General features: G+C 48.9%; 1 protein-coding gene across 5 annotated transcripts in view; it reads left to right on the top strand.

Annotated features, from left to right (window-relative positions):
- Positions 1–7,194: 7,194 nt before the first annotated feature.
- ZFHX3 (zinc finger homeobox 3) overlaps positions 7,195–19,378 on the top strand; it is a 255,989-nt gene continuing 243,805 nt past the window's right edge. For 3 of the 5 annotated variants that reach the window (XR_012328293.1, XM_073796854.1, XM_073796855.1), the window contains exon 1: positions 7,195–7,339. The gene's annotated coding sequence lies outside the window, so the exon portion shown is untranslated. Of the gene's footprint in view, positions 7,340–17,830; positions 18,159–19,378 lie in introns of those variants that run through there. The other 2 variants (XM_073796856.1, XM_033844145.2) reach the window with 2 other exon arrangements.

Here is a 19,378-nt window from a genome sequence, read left to right as displayed (position 1 = left end):
TCGTTCGGTGCTTAAATTGTCCTTGGATTTTTTTTTTTCCAGCTTCGTTTGAAAAAAAAAAAAGAAAGTTGATGCGCGTCCCAAACCTTGTTTCTCTTTAAACCGTCCCCTTAGACGTGCAGTCGGTTGCTGCAGATGTTTTCTGGGGCAAAGAGAGTGAAATGGAATGGGAGGGAGCATGAGGGCTGGGACTCTCTCATTTTAAATCCCATTACTGTCTTTGAGGAGAAGCACAAAAAAATCAGGAAAAGATGGTTCGTCCCCCACTGATTTCCCTCACTTCAAAGATTTCCCTCACCCCTTAAATCAGAAATATTATGGCGCTAGGTATTTCTCAAGAAAAAAAATGCACATGTTTCTTCAGAATATGTACACGGTATAGGTCCCTTTTTACATTTCTCAGCAAAAAAAAAAAAAAAAAAAAAAAAATGAGGGGGATATCAGGCACTCAATTCCTTGGCTATTAAACAAGCCTGCAAGAAACGCAGGCATCGGGGGAATGCTCAGCCGCGCATCCCTCCATTAGCGCAAGCTTGCGTGTCTGCGTGTCAACAATGCACGTGCTACCACGGGCACCGACTCCCCACGCCGGCCCTAGAAGGCTCCGAGCAAATGGGTGCCAGGTCCCAGTTACGCGGTCGCCGCCTTGCTCCCCAGGCCGCCGCCCGTGCCTCTCAAGGATCCCTTTTTCTGCCTCCGCCTGGCAAGTCGGAAGCCTCGATCATTCCCCGCCAAGTAGCCCTTGGAATTCCCTAAAGCGCATGTAGCCTGACCGAGGGTCTCCTGTCCTCGAGTTGTTCACTTTGTTACGTTAAGATGAGGTTAGTTCTCTCTCTGCTTCACCCGCCCCAGGCTCTAGATGTAGTGCAAACTTCTGGTACCAGGTCACCAAAAGGGGAGCCAGCGCTCGTCAGTGGTGTGGGCGGTGCGGAACCTAGGAGAGCCACCAGCTCCGAGGCGCCTCCTGCCCCAAGGCTGGAATTCAGATTTCTATTGCAAAGGAGCCGAGGAAACTGGGAATCTGACTCAAACCCTGGAACTGACTAATTGCCCTGCATTTTCACAATGCGCCATGTATTCGAAATGAAGGGCAGGCTTTATCATTTGGAACTCTTTCAAGGACCTGGGCGCTCCAAGTTTGGGGCTAATTCTTTAAAGGTTTTACTTCTGAGAAATAGGGAGAAAAGAATGAAAGAATGAAATATACCCACAATCCATGTACTGGGGATGGCACTCAAGAGTAGGTTGTGGTCTCTTTTGAATCGGGAGTTCAAAAGGAAAAAAAAAAAGTCTGTTCCCTCCCCCTTGCCCCAGCGATGAAACCTCTCTAGATTCTAGTGGCCAATTTGGTTTGATTTCCGCGGTTTGGAGGCTCTGGTGGGGTAAAGGGCGGCGGGGCTCGGAAGACAGACCTCAGCTGCCTCCTGGACCAGCTGGTCCGCTCTTGGCCCTGGAAGCAGAAGCTGAAATCGGGGTGATTCACCCTCGCCCTGGCAGCTGGAGAGAGCGTCTGGGGAGCGCGACGCTGAGCCTCTTGTATGTGGACCTCCTAGCTCCCTCCTCTCCCTCTCTGCTCTCGGCACCCCCCACCTGCCTACTGTCCCCCAGGGATCTAGTTTCCCTTTCTGTCATTTCGAGCCAGTTCTTTTCCCACCAGAAACTCCTTTTTCTTGGAGTAACTTTCCAAAAGAGCTGTCGTTGTCCTGAAGTCCAACCTTGTGGGGGTGGATCCGGGAAGCCCTTTCTCAATTAAAGCTCCTTCTCTGGGCACCGTGTACATGCCCCTGCAGTCCCTAGGACATCACCTGGGCACTGAGACCCACAACTTGGCTCACCCGGCCCAGCGCCAAAACAAAAGGGGACTTCAGTCGCTTTTCTCTTTTCCAGTGAAACGCCTCAGAAACAAATCTGAATTTGGTTTTCTTGCAGGCATGAAATATATTTTCACTAAAGTATTCTTCAGGCTGCCTTAGATGTGTGTGGGGGGGGGAAGCTTTTGACCAAGAATATGGGCAGAAAGCAAGAAGCTGCAAGTAATGGACACCACTGTGTACATCCGCTCTCGACTGTGAGGTGTGCAACCCGAGTCTGAGGGACTGGTGCCAGCATCCAAAGTCCCCCATTCTGCCAAGAGCGCCCCTGATTTCTACAAACAGGGAGCATTTTCTACCCAGACCTAGCTGCTCACCGTCTGGTGCATGAAGAGCAAACTTTCTGATTTGGTGGTTGAGGCTCAGGGCGCGGTGGTTTCACCGTAGGACAGAGTTGCGGGTGGAGCAATTCTGGACGCTCCGAAGCACCTCGCCCTGCACCCCTAGGAGAAAGGGGGGAACTGTTCGATTTGTCTGGGGGTCAGGAGGTGGGCTGGGGGGCGCGGGGAGGGAACGGATGTATGGAGCGCCAATTGCCGGTCCAGGCTGCCTCTCTCTCCTGTTTCTCCCTCCCTACCTCATCTTCTGCCATTTCCAGAGGCAGGAGAAAGGTGATCTCGGACTTGACCCCTAAATCACAGCTGCTGGTGGCTGCACCTCGCTCCGGGATGAGCGCAGCCCCTTCCCCGGGCTCGAGCAGCTTAACCCTTTCGTCCCCGCGCGCTCAGGGGCCGACGGCAGCGGCGCCTCTGACCTCGGCACTGCGGTGCAGCCCGCCTCCTCCGCGCGGCACCTTGGATCCCACCAGGAGACCACAAAAGGGCGAGACCGCGGGGCGCTGCAAGCCTGGGGCACGGGCCGGGCGGCCCAGAGCGCTGCCGGGGAGCCGGAGGAAAAGCCGGAGTTAGCGGAACGAAGAGGGATGTTTGGATCGTGTTAACTACCCAGACAGATGCACTTCGGCATGTCTGCATTTATGGAATCCATATGTTGTCGTGGCAAATGAGAGGACAGCAACACGTACATACGATAGACTTAGAATAACAATATACATTCAGAAAGGGACCGCACATTCTTCACCCTGCAACCCTTCTCTTAGATCTAGCTCTGGAGTTGTACGGAGAGGCGTCCTTTCAACTTCCCCTGCCTCCACACGGGGTTTTCTTTTTCCTTCCTCTTCCCTTTTTTGTTTTTGTGTCCCCAGTCCCCCAGCAGAAGAGAACCCAGGGTCCAGAAGCTAGGCTCTTTGGAAGTGAGATCTCCTAAGATCCCGTCCATCTCCCTTCTCCCTTAAAAAAAGACTGGCCCATCGCACGTTTTAGCCCTTGGAGCAAATAATAGCTGCTCCCATTGAAAACTGACTCTGAAAATTGCAGGGGAGCAGATTCTTAATCAAATTTGCTATCCATATCTTCGTCATTAAACCAACATTTCTATGTTATAGTTGCAAAAAAGTAGCTTCAAACAGATCTGGAAACAGAAACCCTCAGCCGGAGAGCACAGCTCTCTGTACAGTACCTGCCTTTATGTACACCTTGTATATTTGTGTGCACATATATTCATGTGCACACAGAGATGCAAAGACATCTAAAGTCATTCAAATGTATATTTATGTACTCATTTATGCATATATCTTTGTGTTTATGTATATATCCATTCATTTGAGCGAGAGCCAGGGAAATATACGTATCAATGCAATATTTAGCCTACATTCCACTTTCCCTCCCTACTGTAAATGTCTGAAAAACAGATTGGTCTCAAATTTTCTGTCCTCTTGCCAGCTTAATGAAGGATTTAGATTCTGAATTTCTTGGTGCCTTTTTTCATTTTGTACATAAATAATCCATAGAGATGCTGGATTATCGCCTAAGCATTATTCAATCATATGAGCTTGGTACCTGTCCTCCTTATAACGAATTCACTCAGTAAAATTAGCATAAGTATTTACCAGATTAAGCTGACATTTTCCTATATGGCAACACGAAATACATTTATATCCAGAATTTCCCTCAAATCGCCTATACCACTGGAGAGACTGATTTCCTCCATGCCGTTTTGTATATGATACAAGCTACAAGTTCGCTTCTAGTACTAGTTACATTTTTAAAAGAATATAAATACATAGCATTTAAGTGAGATTTCAACATCTACAAGGAGAAATTGAATTCTGGTACATCCTAAGAAAATAAACTAACAGATTTATGAAGATTCATGAAGACAGATAAAGAGGAAGCACATATACTCCTGAGGGTCTGAGCAATTTTCCTTACCTGACGTATAATGGAAAAATTCAGAATTTACCAGTCTTCTTTCAGTCAGCTACACTTTACACTGACCTGCACTTTGGACTGAAAGGGAAAAAAAAAAAAAAAAGATTAACTGTTGCCAATGAAAATTTTAAAATAATAATCAGAAACTGGACAAACTGAAGGTAAAAATATACGTTGGCTACAATAAAGATAAATATTTATTTAATCAACGTAGAAGTTGTGTTTGGGCTGTAGGAATGTTTCATCCTTCCCTTAAAAAAAAAAAAAAAAATCAAGAAAGAAAAAAGCCAGAGTCTTTGCAGACTCCTGGAGAGTTCCCATTGTCCAGGGCTATCGAGAGCCCAGAATGGTATTAGCCTCACAAAAGACACATTGTGCAGGGGACAAAAAAAAGCCCCTTCTTCTACAATAACTTTTAGCTTTTTTATTTTTAGAAAATGACAAAGGTTTTGCAAGCACTGATTGGTGAAACCTGTAGCAAGCCAGGCTGGACTTGGCTTTATTGATCTACTGTCCCGCGTGGAAAGCAGCCAGGAGAAGTTTGAATGGCAATCCAGATTTGGCTCATAGAGAGGAAACCCCCGATTTTTCTAAATGTATTTTTTTCCTAAATAAAACAGCATTATTCCCAGAGTGAATTCAGAAGGATTAGATGAGGTAACCCTGCAAAATCCTAAACCGGTTTTCTCCTCTTAGTCTTGACTAAGAAGCTGCATGCACTTAAGAGCACTGGAAAATCTCTCAAAATGAAGAATTCCCTTCCAGTCAAACAGATTTCCCGATTAATTCCCCAATTCCTTCTAAAATAAATAATCCAGCTAGGCTGGGACAAAAAATTTTTTTTCTCTAAAAAATAAGTTTTAGTGCGTATTCTCTACCTGATGTTTACAGAGTTCACGAATAATGCCTTCAAAAACATAAATGTTGTTTTTACATTTGTGTGCAGATCACTTAAAGTGCAAATTGCATTTTATTTTATTCCAGACATTGTAATTTCAATGGTACTAGTTCATATTTAGAACTTACATAAATACATACTTGTCATTTAAAAAAAATCTATTGCAGTAGCAGTGACGGTAAGGCTAGGATTTGAAAGGGGGGGAGAAAAAGAGAGAGAGAGAGAGAAAGAGAGAGAGAAAGAGAGAGAGAGAGAGAGAGAGAGAGAGAGAGAGTCCTGTTCTTCCTGCATTTGTTTGCTTGCTTTTTGGAGGTATCATACACCCGCCTAAGTGATGGCTTTGATGTACTGGGAATCGGTACAGTAGCAGGGTCCCTGGTTGCTGTCTTTGATTCTAGGGATCTCCTTTGGGCTCTGGTGGGATGTACCGCGCTCCTAGTCTTTATCTGAAACCCATCCTCTCATTTCAAGCCCTTTGGCTTCGAGACTCTGCTCCAAACTCTTGGAGGTAGCTATAAGACTTTTTTTTTCTTTTTCTTTTTTTTGGCATTTAGGGAAGGGGTATGTAATTCCCCACCCCCCCAAACACACACTCTAGACCTTTCCTCGCTATTTAAATATTTTGGCTTTCTTTCTTACGAATTTAGTCTGAAATTATTTTTCACTGCCTTCATTACATCCCTGCTTTTGATGGCAAAATAGCTTCCTGTGTTTTGAAAACATCTGCTTTCCAGGTTTTACACGAGAAAATTGATTTTACTTTTCTCTTAAGTCCAGAAAGGTAGAAAGTTGGACTTGTTTCCAAGTGCAACTTTTCCTTTTCTTGTCTTTCCTTGAGTTATCCCCTTTCAGTTCTGATTCACTTTCCCCCTTTTACTTCTAATCATCACTCCCCCCTTCCCGTCTCCTTCTAAAGAACCAGAGAAGATTGATTGCATCTTATTTCAGAGGACAAAATTAACATATTATATCTTTTTTCGTCTAGTCTATGGTACGGTTAAAGTTTTCTCCATTTGTCCTCTGATTTGGGGGGGGGGAGGTAATTTTCCTCCTTTTTTAAAAAAATCTCCGATTTGCAATTTAAAGTGGCCTCTATTCTAAGTCTCTGCTGCTTCTCTGCTCTTTCACTTAAATCTTTGCTTTAAGCTGTCCCACTCCATTATTGCCCCCCCCGCACTCTTCTTTGAAGATGCTCTCTTCCTATTTAATTTAAACATTGCTGCGTCTGCCTAAAAAAGAAAGAAAAAAAGAAAGGGGGAAAGAAAAAACAAGAAAGAAAAGAGAAAAAAGAGAAAGAAAAAAAATCTTTTAAAAAATCTTAGCCAGGTTCCTATTGTTGCTTCTCTGCATTTCACTTCTCGGTGTGTGTGTGTGTGTGTGTGTGTGTGTGTGTGTGTGTGTGTGTGTGTGTGTGTGTGTGTGTGTGTGTGTGTGTGTGTGTGTGTGTGTCGTGTGGTGTATGTGTGTGTGTGTGCGCGCGCGCGTGTGTATGTGTTTTTAATACATGCATAAACTTTTGGTGCCTCTCTCCCTCTTCCTGGGCTCTTCTCCCATCCTCTCTTCCTGCTCTCCTCGCCCAGCTCATCACTTTCCCCTGGTTTTTTTTTTTTTTTTTCCCTCCCTTCCTCCCCTCTGCCTCCCTCCACCTCCTCCTTTTCTTTTTTGCTGAATCTTATTGATCCAGAAGGTGGCTAATTAGCCCTTCCCGTCGTGCCTGGGTAATGAAGCACATGCGCACTGAATTAATCACAGCCATTTTTTGCAGGAAACTAATTAGCAGAATAAAGATCCAAAGACTTTTTTTTCTTTTCACTCATCAGCTCCCACTTCCAGCGCGTCCCCTCCGACCGCTGCAGCCGCCGCCGCCGCCGCCTCCTCCTCCTCCTCCTCCCGGCCGCAGCCGCCGCCGCCACCGCCTGCTTTGCATCCCAATTACAGCCTAGAGCCGCTGCCGCCGCCGCCGCCGCTTCTCCTCCGTGGCCCCTGCCCGCTCCGGGGGCTGTAAACTCCCCGCCAACCATGCTGCTCGGCGGCAGCGGCGGCGGCGGCTCCGGCTCCCCGGCTGCGGCCGCCTCCCGCCCCGGGCTCCGCCGAGCGCGCTCCAGCTCCGCCGCCGCCGCCGCCGCCGCCAGCAGCGCGTCCTCCGCCGCCGCCGACCCCCGCCAGCCGCCGCTGCTGCCTTGATGGGCTCCGCGGCCCGAGCGCCTCTTTTCGGGATTAAAAGCGCCGCCAGCTCCCGCCGCCGCCGCCGCCGCCGCCAGCAGCGCCGCTGCAGCCGCCGCCGCCGGAGAAGCAACCGCGTAAGTGGCAACTTTTCCCTCTTTTTTTTTTTTTTCCCGCCGCCGCCGCCGCCGCCTGCTCCTCCTCCTCCCGCCGCCACCGCCCGGACGCGGGGCTCCTCGGGGCGCCCGGGCTGCTTTGCATGGGGCTCGTCCTGCCCCCTCCCGGCTCCCGCGCCCGGCCGCCGTCGCCCGCGCTCCCCGCGCCCGCGCCCTGCTCGCTCGCTGCGTCCCGCTCGCCTTCCCCCTGCGCCAAACTTTCTCTTTCTCTTCTTCCTCCTCCTCCCGCCGCCGCCGCCGCCGAGCCCGGGCCGCCCCCTCCTCCCCGGCCCCCGCGCCGCCGCCGCCGGCGACCCCCGGGAGGGTGGAGGCGCCCGGGGCGAGGCCCGCGCGGCGAGTTTGGAGGCGCCGCCGGGCAGGGCCGGCCGGGGCGCGGGCCGAGGGCGGGAGGGCGGCCGGGGTCCGGGCGCCGAGACAAAGGCGGCAGTCGGTGGGGGGGGTCCGCGGTGCCGAGCTCCCCCGCCCTCGGCCCCCAACTTTGCCCCACCCCGGGAGGCGCCGGGGCCCCGGGCTGAGCCGCGGCGCGGGGCGCGCACCCGGCCTGGAGCCGTCGCCGCGGCTGCTGCAGCTGGCCGGCCGGCCGGCCGGGCGCCTTCCGCGCCAGGGCTCCACTTGCCGGGAACGCGGCCGCCGGGCCGGAGCCCCGGGGTCCGAGAGCGGGCGAGGGGGCGAGGCGGCACCCCGACCTTCTCTACCTGCGTGCCCTCCGCCCTGCCCCACTGGCAGCGCCGCGAGCGCCCTGAGGGGCCTCTGCCCTGGACACTAGGGGCTCCCGGGGGCTCGGGGCTGCGCCGCCGGCCGGGACCAGACCTCGCCTGGCCGGCCTCTCCTTGGCCAGCTGAGTTGAGAGACATCAGATGATTCCTTCTTCTGTCCCCCCCCCCCCCTTGTTTTTTGTTTCTTTCCTTTTCTTTTTTTTTCTTTTTCTTCTTTTTTCCCTTTTCTTTCTTTTTTTTTTTTTTTGTTCACGCGAATCTGGGATTGTTTACGTTCCGTTCCCCACTTTCACCCTCGTCCTGTTCCACTCCTCTTTCCCATGTATTTTCCCCATTGGATGCAAAAATCACGTTCCTGAATTTTGCATTATGCATTTTCATGTACATCTTTTTGCATATCTATTGGAGAGTAGAGCTAAGTGTATTTTATGCCGGGTATTTAAATTGTGTGTGGACTCAGTAGGCTGTTTGTGGAGCTGTTGAAAAAATACATTTTACTTTGCAAATTAATCTGTTGCTCAGACTCTGACTTTTGCAAAATGTTGTGCAGTTCCTTCGACTGTGGCAAATTCTTTGATTACAAGTGCTTGCAAAAATCACCCACTCTTAACTTTTCCCCCTTGTTGCTTTGAAGTAGGGTAAATATGACAGTTTTTATTGGTCTCAATTATTGAAACTTGATCTATGGACTATATGGAAGAAGGAGGCTGATTGCCTTTTTCTGGCCTCCAGTTCTAGTGACTTTTAAAAGGGTGTTTGTTAAGTACCTTTGAAGAATATGACATACGGTGATCGCTTGGCTGTAATGCAAATTACAGAACATAAATTTACTTTGGAATTAAAAAAAAAGACTCGAGCCCTTTCAGTGGGGACACTTGAGGATTTATTATGTTTTTTAAAAAATTACTTTTTTCTCCCTAGTTGGGAGAATGGCTAGTTCCAGACCAACTTATTTGGAGGTCTATGGAAAGAGGCTTGGGAAATGGGAGAGGGGAGAAGATTGATCACAATCTGCATAATCGATAGGGCAGCCTGCTGCAATCTTGTACCTACATTTACTGTAAATTTCTACAGTATCTGCAGCGTGGGTGCTCCAGTGCCTTGCTCGGCTTCTTGGAGCAGATTTAGAGGCAGTACAAGCAGAATTTACTGCCAGCCCTCCGGAATAATATAGGGGAAAGCTGCTGGATCGTGTCTCATTTTAAACCTCCTTCATAGTACTGTACATTTTTTTTTTTTTTTTTTGGTGAATCTGTTTACATGTGAGGCTTTCGGGTACTGAGCCCCCAAAGTGTAGGTATCCTATAGGTTGGGAGTGGAAAGTATTGGAAGGGGGGTTAGGAGATGGGAATTCATTTATTGAATTACCACTTCGGGGGTCCTCTGCTTATCTTATAATGTGAAATATCTTTAACAAGAGCAAGGAATTTAGAGTGAGGAATATGAGAGAGTAATACACCAGAGACTGAAGCAGTGTGAAAAGTAAGGATTGCTCTGTGTGTGCATGAGAGAGGGAGAGAGAGAGAGAGAGAGAGAGAGAGAGGGAGAGAGAGAGAGAGAGAGGGAGAGAGAGAGAATACAGACACTTATAGTCAGGCTTGAAAGCTTGGTGGTAGGTGAATCCATATTTGGAGATGATTTTGAAATAGTCTAGCAAATGGTGCATGAACAGGATTTCGTAAAAAGTGTGTACGGAGTCAGTTTTGAAAGGATTGCCGTTCGGGGAGATGAGGTGTGGGCAGGAAAACCCACTCTAGGCCAGCAGCTTTCCTCTGTCTGTGTGTCTCCTCCCTTCCCCCTCCCTGAGTTCTAGTTTTTAATTACTTAATGCTGAAACGCACAGGGCTTATATAAATATTTGCAAATGCTCTTTCCTATTGATTTCTCTGGATAAACTGCCCTGCTCAGGTCCAGAGAGGAGGCGATTCAGATCTGTGGACTTTTTAAACATACAAAGTCTCTGGAGGAGGGTTGGTCTGTGCACGTGTGCGTTTATGGGTAGAGTTGTAGACGTGAAGATTTTGGGGGGCTGCAAGGAGAGTTCAGTCCCCTCTGGGCTGGAGCTGGCCCCAAGGCCTGGCAGTTCTGACAGATGCGTGTGTGTGTGTGTGTGTGTGTGTGTGTGTGTGTGTACTTGTGTACAGGTACGTACTGTGCGGGGGGGGGGGGTCTACCCTGGGGGAGTCTGAATGCATATGCACTTACAGCACTTCCCCCCCCCCCCGCCCCCATTAAATATGGAGCAGTTTTGCAGGGCTCCGTGACTGCCTTCTCCTCAGGGTCACGTTGAGTTCGAATCTGACCCAAGGTGCAGGAATCCTGCAATGGGGAAATAAAAGAATATATAGAATGGGGTCAGGTCAGCTGCTCAGAGGCCAAAACCCCTACAGCTGCTTTGATTTTATTTTTTTGTGTATATTTTAGGCTCCTCCTGCCATGTTACAAATTGGGCCTCCCCCTCTCAGGTGTTTGCTCTGTAGCTTAAAGGCACCAGAGCCTCTGCCTGAGTAGATGTCTGCTTCCAGCAAGAACAGAAAACCCACATACCAAATCCAAAACAAAACAGAGGAAGGAGGGGGAGGAAGAAAACCCCTATTGAGTTCAGGCAAATAAGGTTGGGTCTCCAGATCCGATTACAAAGCAGCTCTGAATATGCAAGACAGCACACAGGACCAGTTATTCCAGTTACAACAAACTATTAAAAAAAGAGAGAGAAAAGAAAAGGCATGTTTAGGTCGTAATTTGTTAGTACAAGGAAAAGAATCCCACATAAAGCTGCCGTTTTCCCCCCTCCCTTTGCTGGCTTCACATAGAATTCACTCACCCTTTTCCGATTTGTCTACTGTATAGGTTCTTTTATTAAAATCTTTGGGTTTAGGAAGATCGCTGCAAGCAACACATTTTCTGTATTTTTTTCCCTTTATCTTAGAGGAGAGTTGGCAGGGGTTCTGTGGTTTGCAGTTACACAATATGTTATCATGTTTTTAATCACTAAATCATTGCAGTGGTTATAGATTTACAGTCTTGGGGTATTACAGCGAAGAGCAGGGCGGCTATATGTATGCTTTTAAATTACACCAATGTAAACTGAGTACAGCAGCTGTGAATATGGTCGGCAGACTTCATCCCTCCTCCACCCCCAAGCATCTTCGTTCTTTTTTTCCCCTCTGTGATTTTTTTTAAATTGTTCAGTTTGCTTTAAAAAAACATCCCTCCTCCTATATTCCCTTTCTCTTCATCCTCCTGCACAAAATATTTTTATTTCAGACTTCTGACACCAGGTAAGTTGGAATTCAAACTCTTGAAATAGGACTTTGGATCAGGGAGTATAGTAATAATAATTTAAAAAGTGGATTTCCTAAGAAATCCTCTTGGTTTTCATACCCATCTCCTGTATAGGGATGGAGGGCGGGTTGCACATCGTGAGGCGGGGTGGCCAGAGTGGAGGGAAGGCAGGCTTGTGGCGCTTGCCTGCCTAGAACCTCCAGTGTCCTGTCACTGTGAGCCCACTTTCAGCTTCTGTTTTTCATATTATTATGTAACAGAATCCTTGGCAGCATTAAAAATTCAGTATTACAAGCTGATTGTAATGCTGCCTCATTAGACAGCACTGTCTGGCCTTGTATTAAGTGAAACACAGAGCATGGCTTTTAGATTATAAACACCAATAAATATTAAGGATCAGCAGAGGGGGGAAATAGTCAGCTGGGTTTTTGGCCCCTTCTGGTTTTAAATCCCTTCCCATCTTCTTCCCTTCATCATCCCCTCCCACCCCCACCCCTCCGACCCCGGGCCTTGGTAACTGTCATCTGTTTTCTCGGGATGCTGATGTGTCGACCTTGGTGACATTTTAGGAGGGCTTTTTATAGAGTTATCTTGTATACACAAAAGGTTTGGAAGTTTGTTTTGTTTTGATCTGCAATAAACAGGCCCTTCACTTTGCTGATGTCATTTCCGTTCATATTTGAGTTGTTTATTGTGCTTCTTCGCAGGGCCCTCTCATCCCTACCCCCACCTCGCTTTTCAGCCAGAGTCTGTGGCCGCCTGGGGAAGGGGGAATGCGTTCCTAAGCTGCCAGGTCTGGGTTCAAAGGCTGAGGGTTGCGTGTCACTGCGTCGTCCTAGGGTTCGCCCGCTGGGGAAGATGTTTCTAGCTTCGAATCTGGTTAAGCACTCCGACATCCACTTGCCCTGGTATTTTCATGGCATGCAGTGATTCACCTCAGCTTCCTTTCTTTGAAGCACCCCCCCCCCGCCCGTGCGCGCGCCCGTGCACGCACACACACACGCACACACGCACACACACACACACACACGCACACACACACACCCCTTGTCTGTGTCTTTAGGACATCCTTATTGCCCACATCTCCATGCAACGCCCCCCCCCAAAAAAAGAAACAACACCTAATCTCGTAATGATGACTTTGATTCAGTTGCAAATCTGAAGCTGGCTTTAGGGACTTCATGCTGTGAAAAAAAGAAAACATTTCCAGGCGTTGCCCCACAGTCTCGCTGCAACCCTGCACCTTCTATCCCTGTTCAGTTTTTTTTTTTTCTCCTTTTGCATTTATTTTTCTGTTCCCTGCCTTTTCATAGACGTAAAGGCTATCCTGGTGTTACTAAAAATGACCATAATGACCAGTGTCTCTTATTTCCATGTGACCCACAATCGGGATACCCCCTCCTCAAAAAAAAAAAAAAAAAAAAAAAGGGTGGGGAGAGGAAGGAGGAAAAACTGAGTGTGTAGACCCCCAAGGCTTTCCTCTAATAGGATGATGGGTTTTAGGTTAAAAAAAATATTATTGTTTTGTTCTTTTAGGTTTAGAAATAATAGGGGGAGAGGGAAAAGCAGTCATTAGGAAGTTCACTGAGCTGCTTTCCAACTAAGACGGGTGAAAAATGAACCTGCATTGACACTTGGCTCCATGTGAAAGCCCCAGTAACCTCTCCCCCCTTCCGTTGCCCTGGCCTTTTGTTCCTGGAGAACGGAGCTAAGGTGCTTTTTCTCCCAGACCAAAGGCGGCAGGCAAGGAGTCCCCTTGTGTGCGCATCGCCTTTAGATGGCCTTCTCATGGTTATTGTCAATGCAGACTCCCCCAAACAATTGCTCCAGGGAGACACAAAAGCAAAAACATTTGTCCTATTTTTTTAACCTCTTTGTTTTAGATTTTTTTTTATCCATTCTTTAAATTTCACAGTTTCTATTTGTCTGCAGAGAGACAAACGGAACAGCATGAAGCAAGCGCATTTTACCATAGGCCTCACTGGCAATTGGAACGGCCTCAATAGAAATCCAGATTCTTAAAACACTGGCTGACTTGGAGGAGATGTGAAATTTCAGCTTGGGGCTCTTAAGTGAGATTAGCACCGATTTCGAACAAAAATGCACTAAAAGGAAAAGATAAGACAATGGGATTCTGGAATCATTTAGGGGAAGTGTGAAAAGGGTCACCTTTTGTTTATCTCTTAGGATCCTACCCCAAGAAGTGGTCGCTTGATGGGAAGGAATTGCAAATCCAAATGCAATTCTTCATTTTAAAAAAGATCTGATTCTGGTTATTGTGCTATTGGTGTATCGTTTCAGTGTTGGTTTTAAAGCACCGGACCGGTGTGGGGACTGCTGGTATGCACTGTGGAACTGATGCTGTGTTGAGAATTTGTTTTTGAAACTACGATTTATATAGAGAGGCCATATCCCCTCCCCCCTTTTCTTTCCTCTCCCGTTTCCTTTTTCCTTTCTTCTCCCTCCAACCCGCTTCCCCTCCAAGAATGTAGTGGTTTGCATCAGGCTGGTGCAGAGGGATGTGTCAGACCGTGGGGATGGCCTGTGAACAGACTAGGAGTCCACCTCTCTTTCCTGGCCCCGAACAAAGCACCTCTCTCCTGTAATGTATGGGCCCTGATTGCAATGTTGTCCTTAAGCATCTGTCTGCCTTTTTATTAAAATTCTCAATTTCAAGGTTTAGAAACACAAATGTAAGAATCCCCCTGGGTATAAAAGTCTTGCATGGCAAATCCTCTTTGCCCTTTCAGAAATAATATTTTTGTTTAAAAAAAAAAAAGCGCAAGCTCTTTACCTAATGTCTTGAAGCTGTTTTAAGGCAAGGTCTTTGTTTTTGCTTTCCGAAAACTTGGCCTTTGTAACTTAAAATTGAGGAAAGCTCTTCTCTATCACAGTTTTAAAAAAATGGTTCCTCATTTGTGTCTTTTTTAGATGTGTCATTGATAGCTTTAGGGTCTGAGCTGAGGAGGGTGGGGAAGTGAACCACATAAGGTTCCACCTACGATTTGGGGGGTAAAAATTAATCTATGGAATTAGCATTGTAGCGAGAGATGGAGGCCTTGAGGTTTGTGACAGAGAAATGTGAATCAAAACATCTGTTAGGCCTTGGCACACCAGCCTCCAGCGGTTCTGAAGGTGAGTGTGGGCTGTTCTGAGGAAAGCCTGCATTCTGTATCACACCCAGGAGGGCCTGGCCACCCAGTGGTACCAGGCTTCTAAGTATAACTGCCTATAAAGGATGGGGTGAATTCAGGGCATGCAGTGCAGTTCAGCTCCAAATGGATCCTTGCTTATTTCAGGGACTTTTGTTTTTGTTTTGTTTTGTGCCCTCTTCTGGCTTTTTTCTTTGTTAAAGCCTCAGGGTTATTGAAGCACTAGTTTTAAAATCATCGTGTATGTATAATTTAATAAAAATAGAAGGATCTGAAAGAATACACAAGTCCGCCTCAACCCAGTTGTGCTGTGTAGAGCCCAGGTTTAGCTAGAAGTCAGCAGGCTGACATTCGCTGTCTCTTAGCTCAGAGATCATATTTACCTTTGCTGAAGTGAAAGGAACAGCATTGGCGAGTGAGTGTATATGTGGAGTGAGAGAGAGAGAGAGAGCGCGCGCGCGCCAGAGAGAGAGAGAGAGAGAGAGAGCGCGAGCGGGAGAGAGGGAGAGAGAGAACCAGTTTGGCTCAGATGGGATCTTTGTAATTTACCAGCCAGCTAAGTAAGCATTAGGGGGCTGGCCTCTGGCTTGGAGAGTGGCTAAGGGGAGGAGTGAGGGAAGGGTTAGCATTGCCTGATTTATTTTTAAATATTTATCCTTTTGGCTGTTGCCAGTTACGCTTTCCAGATGAGACGAGACTAGTTATGGAGAGCTGGAAGGAAAGAATTGCCTTTTCTGAGAGTGGGTTTATTTGTCAACAGTTTTCAGGACGGAGAGCGCCGGGCTGTCACTGTTGGGTAGGCCGTGGGTGTCACGTCAGGCAGCTGCCCTGGGAAGAGCTGGGGCCTTTCAGAGCTGGGGGACAGAATTTGTAACATGTATGTCAGAGAAACTGTTGATTCCATATGGAAGTGCAAAAGTTGCAAATACCCTCTGAAAAGGTATTGTTTTGATTAGCGATGGAAAGAAGTTTTGGTCGAGGTAACACACCCGCTTTTGGCTTTTGTGTGATCCTTTATATTCCTGATGATCCAGAGGCCACAGATTACCGGCCTGTGGATTACCTGTTAAATTTGTGTCTGTAACAAAGGCAAGCTTGACCAGGCCTCACTGTGTCTGTAGCTGGTGTCCGATTAAGATAAAGGAAAGGGACTCAGGGTCACGCTCAGCTCTACTTGCCAGGACTCTTGAGGTGCAGCAGGCAGATGCAAGTGTCTGCCCCTTGGGACAGGCAGTTTCAGGACAGACCCCCTCAGGGCCTTCTGCCCACAACCTCCACATACTTCCAGGTTGCTTTGAAGCTGGCTCTTTGGGCTTTCTAGCTTTCATTGTATTGAAAATATTTATCTGTTGGCCCACCAGGTTCATGATGTCACCAGATTAGGTTTTCCCCTGTTAATAAAAGTTAAGACAAAGCAGCAAAATTCGATTTTCTGGGAGTATAAACATTTTCGTATTGTCATTAATTTATCTGCTGGGCCGTGGGTTGCTTCCAGGCAGGAATGGGGGCCTAGAGTCTTCATTCTCGTGAAGACGTTTCCAGAGACATCTCTGAGTCGTGTGTGCCACGTTACTTGCCTTATTGCTAGCGTCATCATCTACGTGTATTATTCATAGTTACTTTTTCAATTAAATTATTCATTAGTTTTCTTTAAGGTGTTCTCGACTCATGTGGCTAACATAAATAATAGTGTTTTGAAAACACCACCTGTTCTTGGGCCTTAAGTCAGGCGGTCTGGAAACAGCTCTGCAGTGGCCATACTCTGGTTTACAAAATCATCCTCCACTTTCCTTTTCCTATCTTCACCCCCCCCCCCACCCCGTCACTCTCTCATGTGTGACAGAATGTGGCTTGTGTTCTCCTTTGTCCCTAATCGGACATGATTCCCTAGAGGCAGTCTTTTCTCCCCGGGCCCTAGCTGGAAAAAAAATTTTTTTTGGAGTCTCTTTTTTGGACTAAAATGTAGAGAGGGATTGTCCTTCCCCAACAGGTAAGATAGTTATGTTAATCTGAACCCGAATTATATTGTGCAAAATGCCTTCTAGTTTTCATCATCCTTTTCTCCTGCATCAGTGTGTGCTTAATGCTAATACGATTCCATACGTACAGCTCTTCGCCTCGTGAGCTTATTATATTTCTAACACTTGCACGGTTCATTATTGTGCAGTCAGAAAGGACTCTCAAGGCTCTGGGGCCAGCCTGGGTGGGTGGCTTTCAGAAAGGGTAAAAGCAGGTGCCTTTCTGTGCTGAGAATCGGGAGTAAATTCAGACGGAGCGTGGGATTCTGGCAGGGAGGACAGGGGACTTCCGGTGAGATTTCTGTGGCGCTGTCTTTTCATATCAGAAAGGAGAAGGTGAACCTGGGGAGATACAAAAGTGTCCAGCGATTACTTTGACCACCTGGGGTAGACGCATTAATTTTGACCCGGGGGGTAGAATCTTCCTACGCAGGGCATGAGCTGTGCGTTATCTGTGGCTTCTTAAGGCATCTTGTTTAAGACCCTAAGGTTAACTGCAGACTGCGACTTTTCTTCCTCTCTTTATGTCTCTTTTTTCCTTTTTTCTCCCAAGAAAAACTCTATCCTTAAACTCTCAGTGGAGAGCAGGGGATGTTTTTATAAGTTTCTGCAGCTGAAAAACAGAAGTGCTTTGTAAAGCAGTTAATAGGATGGGTGTGTGTTTCAAATAAATTCCTGTCCACATTGGCTAATGTCCCCATGCTAGAGTGGCCTGGCTGTGACGTGGCTGGGGCCCAGAGACCGATGGCTTCTGTTCGGAGGCCCCAGGCTCCTTCTTGTGGCCGAGGGCATGTCCCTTTCTTCTCGCCGTTTTCTAGGCCGGCCCCTGACTTTTGATGAGTGAGGGGTCAGCGCCTGGGGAGGACCGTGCTTTGTTCCCGCCGGGCCGGTTCTCCGCGCGGCGCAGGCCGAGCCGCCCGGGGCTCAGGTCCCCGGGCGCGAGGTTCGGCCTGCCCGGAGGCCCGTGCCCGGAGCGCGGCCGAGTGCTTGGGCCTCGCGCGCCCGTGTGTGTCCCCGTGTTCCCGCGGGCGCGGCTGCCGCCGAGCACCCGGCCTGCGCCCGGCACGACTGTAGATGTCAGGCTTTGCCCGGGGAGCGGAGCGGCGGCGGGGCTGTGAGTTTCAAATTAACCTTCCGCTTTGTTGCTGTGTAATGTGGATCCCCGAAGGCCCCCCGCCCCGCCCGCCCCCCTTCCCCGGGCGGTGCGCGCTGCAAACTGCGAGTTGAGCTTCATTTACATAAAGCGATTCCGGGCGGGCGGGCGGGCGGGCGGCCGAGCCGGCAGCGGGCAGGCCGGCGACCGGGACGCGAGCGCCGCGCCCCGTGGGTGAATCTCCGCCGCGCGCCCGGGGACCCTCCCTCCCGGGGAGGGGCGGCTGCCAGCCCGGGCCGCCACCATGAGCCCCGCTCCCCTGCCCCGGGCCCCCCCGCACCCAGCCAGAGCCACCTCGGAGCCCCGGGGGCAGCGGGAGGTGGGGAAAAGGCCGCCTGGGGTGGGTAAGTTCGGGGCTCGGGTGCCGCTGGAGTTTCCCATTGTCGCGCCTGCCTCGGCCCCCGGACCCGCGAGTGCCTCCTCCCTCCGGAGGTGTGCGGAGCCTTTGTGTGCCAGGTGAGTGCAGCCTCCCTCCCCCGCCCGCCCTCCGGGTCCGCGCAGCCGGCCTGGAGCTGCGGGCAGGTGTTGCGAGTCTTGGCTGAACTTCCCATTCTCTTGGGGCATGTGGGGGAAGGGCAGGCTGGATGCACCTGAACTACTAGGACTCCAATTGGAACCGACCTGGGGCGAGAGCCTCTGAATTCTGCTGGGCACAGAGTACAGACCTTCCTCCTTCCCTCCCTTCCTTCCATCTTTCCTCCCCACCCCACCCCCCCTCCGGCCTTCCTTATTTTGCTTTTGGATTAGTTCCTGCCTTCTGAATATTTTCGGTGCTGGTGTCATTTAGAAGTTTGAGTTCCTCCGCCTAAAAATGCACCCTTTTCATCGCGAGAGAAGTCACTGGCCAGTTGGAAACAATGTGAAGAACGGGGTTATTGGGGAGTAATTAAAGGGAGAATCAGAGTTTGGGAGCTGGAAAACACCTTTGGAGATCGACTTGTCCACCCTCAACTTTGAGTCTGTTGGCACTCTGGAAAAACAGAGCAGCGTTCATTTCCGTGGGGAGGGGGGTGGGCAAGAGGGAGAGCTGAGACGTTTGCCCTGTTAAAAGAAGAGGAAGGCCCAAGTTAGGTCAGTAGCAGAAAAAAAAGTAATCATGGAAGGCTAGAGGGAAAAGAACTTTCTGGAAAATGGTCCTTTCTGCTTTGGATATACCTGTGTTATAATGATGGGAAAATGCCTAGAGGGCAAAGATCACAGCCCATGCCTGGTGTAGTCCAAGAGTGCGTTGCCTGGCACAGTGGTGCACGGTATATAAACTGGTTTAAATGAAACTGGCTAGCAGGTGAATCCAAGAGGGTCCTCCCCCCTCCCCCCGCCCTACATTTGTGTCCTTTAACTGGCCTTGAGGACTCTAAAAGCCACTGACAGATAACCTCGGAGAGGACAGTTGGCCCCACTTGGGCACAGGGAGAAGGCCTCTCCCTCAGGCTGGGGCCTGCGTGGTGGAATGCATCACGGCAAAGCGGGGAAAACAACCTTAAGCCTTGAAGGTAGATAGTGAGAAAGTTACAGGTCATCCTATTTCATTCCCATGCTTTGAGATCCTTGGGGAAAGGTCACTAAATAAATAGAGTATAATTTAGAGCTCCTGCTAGCTGAGGAACTTCGTTTCTTTGCCGTCGAGCAGCAGGTGTGTTTGTGGAGTTGGCCCCTGGGGTCCCCTCATTCCTAAA

This window comes from Tursiops truncatus, chromosome 19, assembly GCF_011762595.2.
Source record: "Tursiops truncatus isolate mTurTru1 chromosome 19, mTurTru1.mat.Y, whole genome shotgun sequence".
NCBI lineage: Eukaryota > Metazoa > Chordata > Mammalia > Artiodactyla > Delphinidae > Tursiops > Tursiops truncatus.
This window is presented reverse-complemented; position numbering and strand designations above follow the sequence as displayed.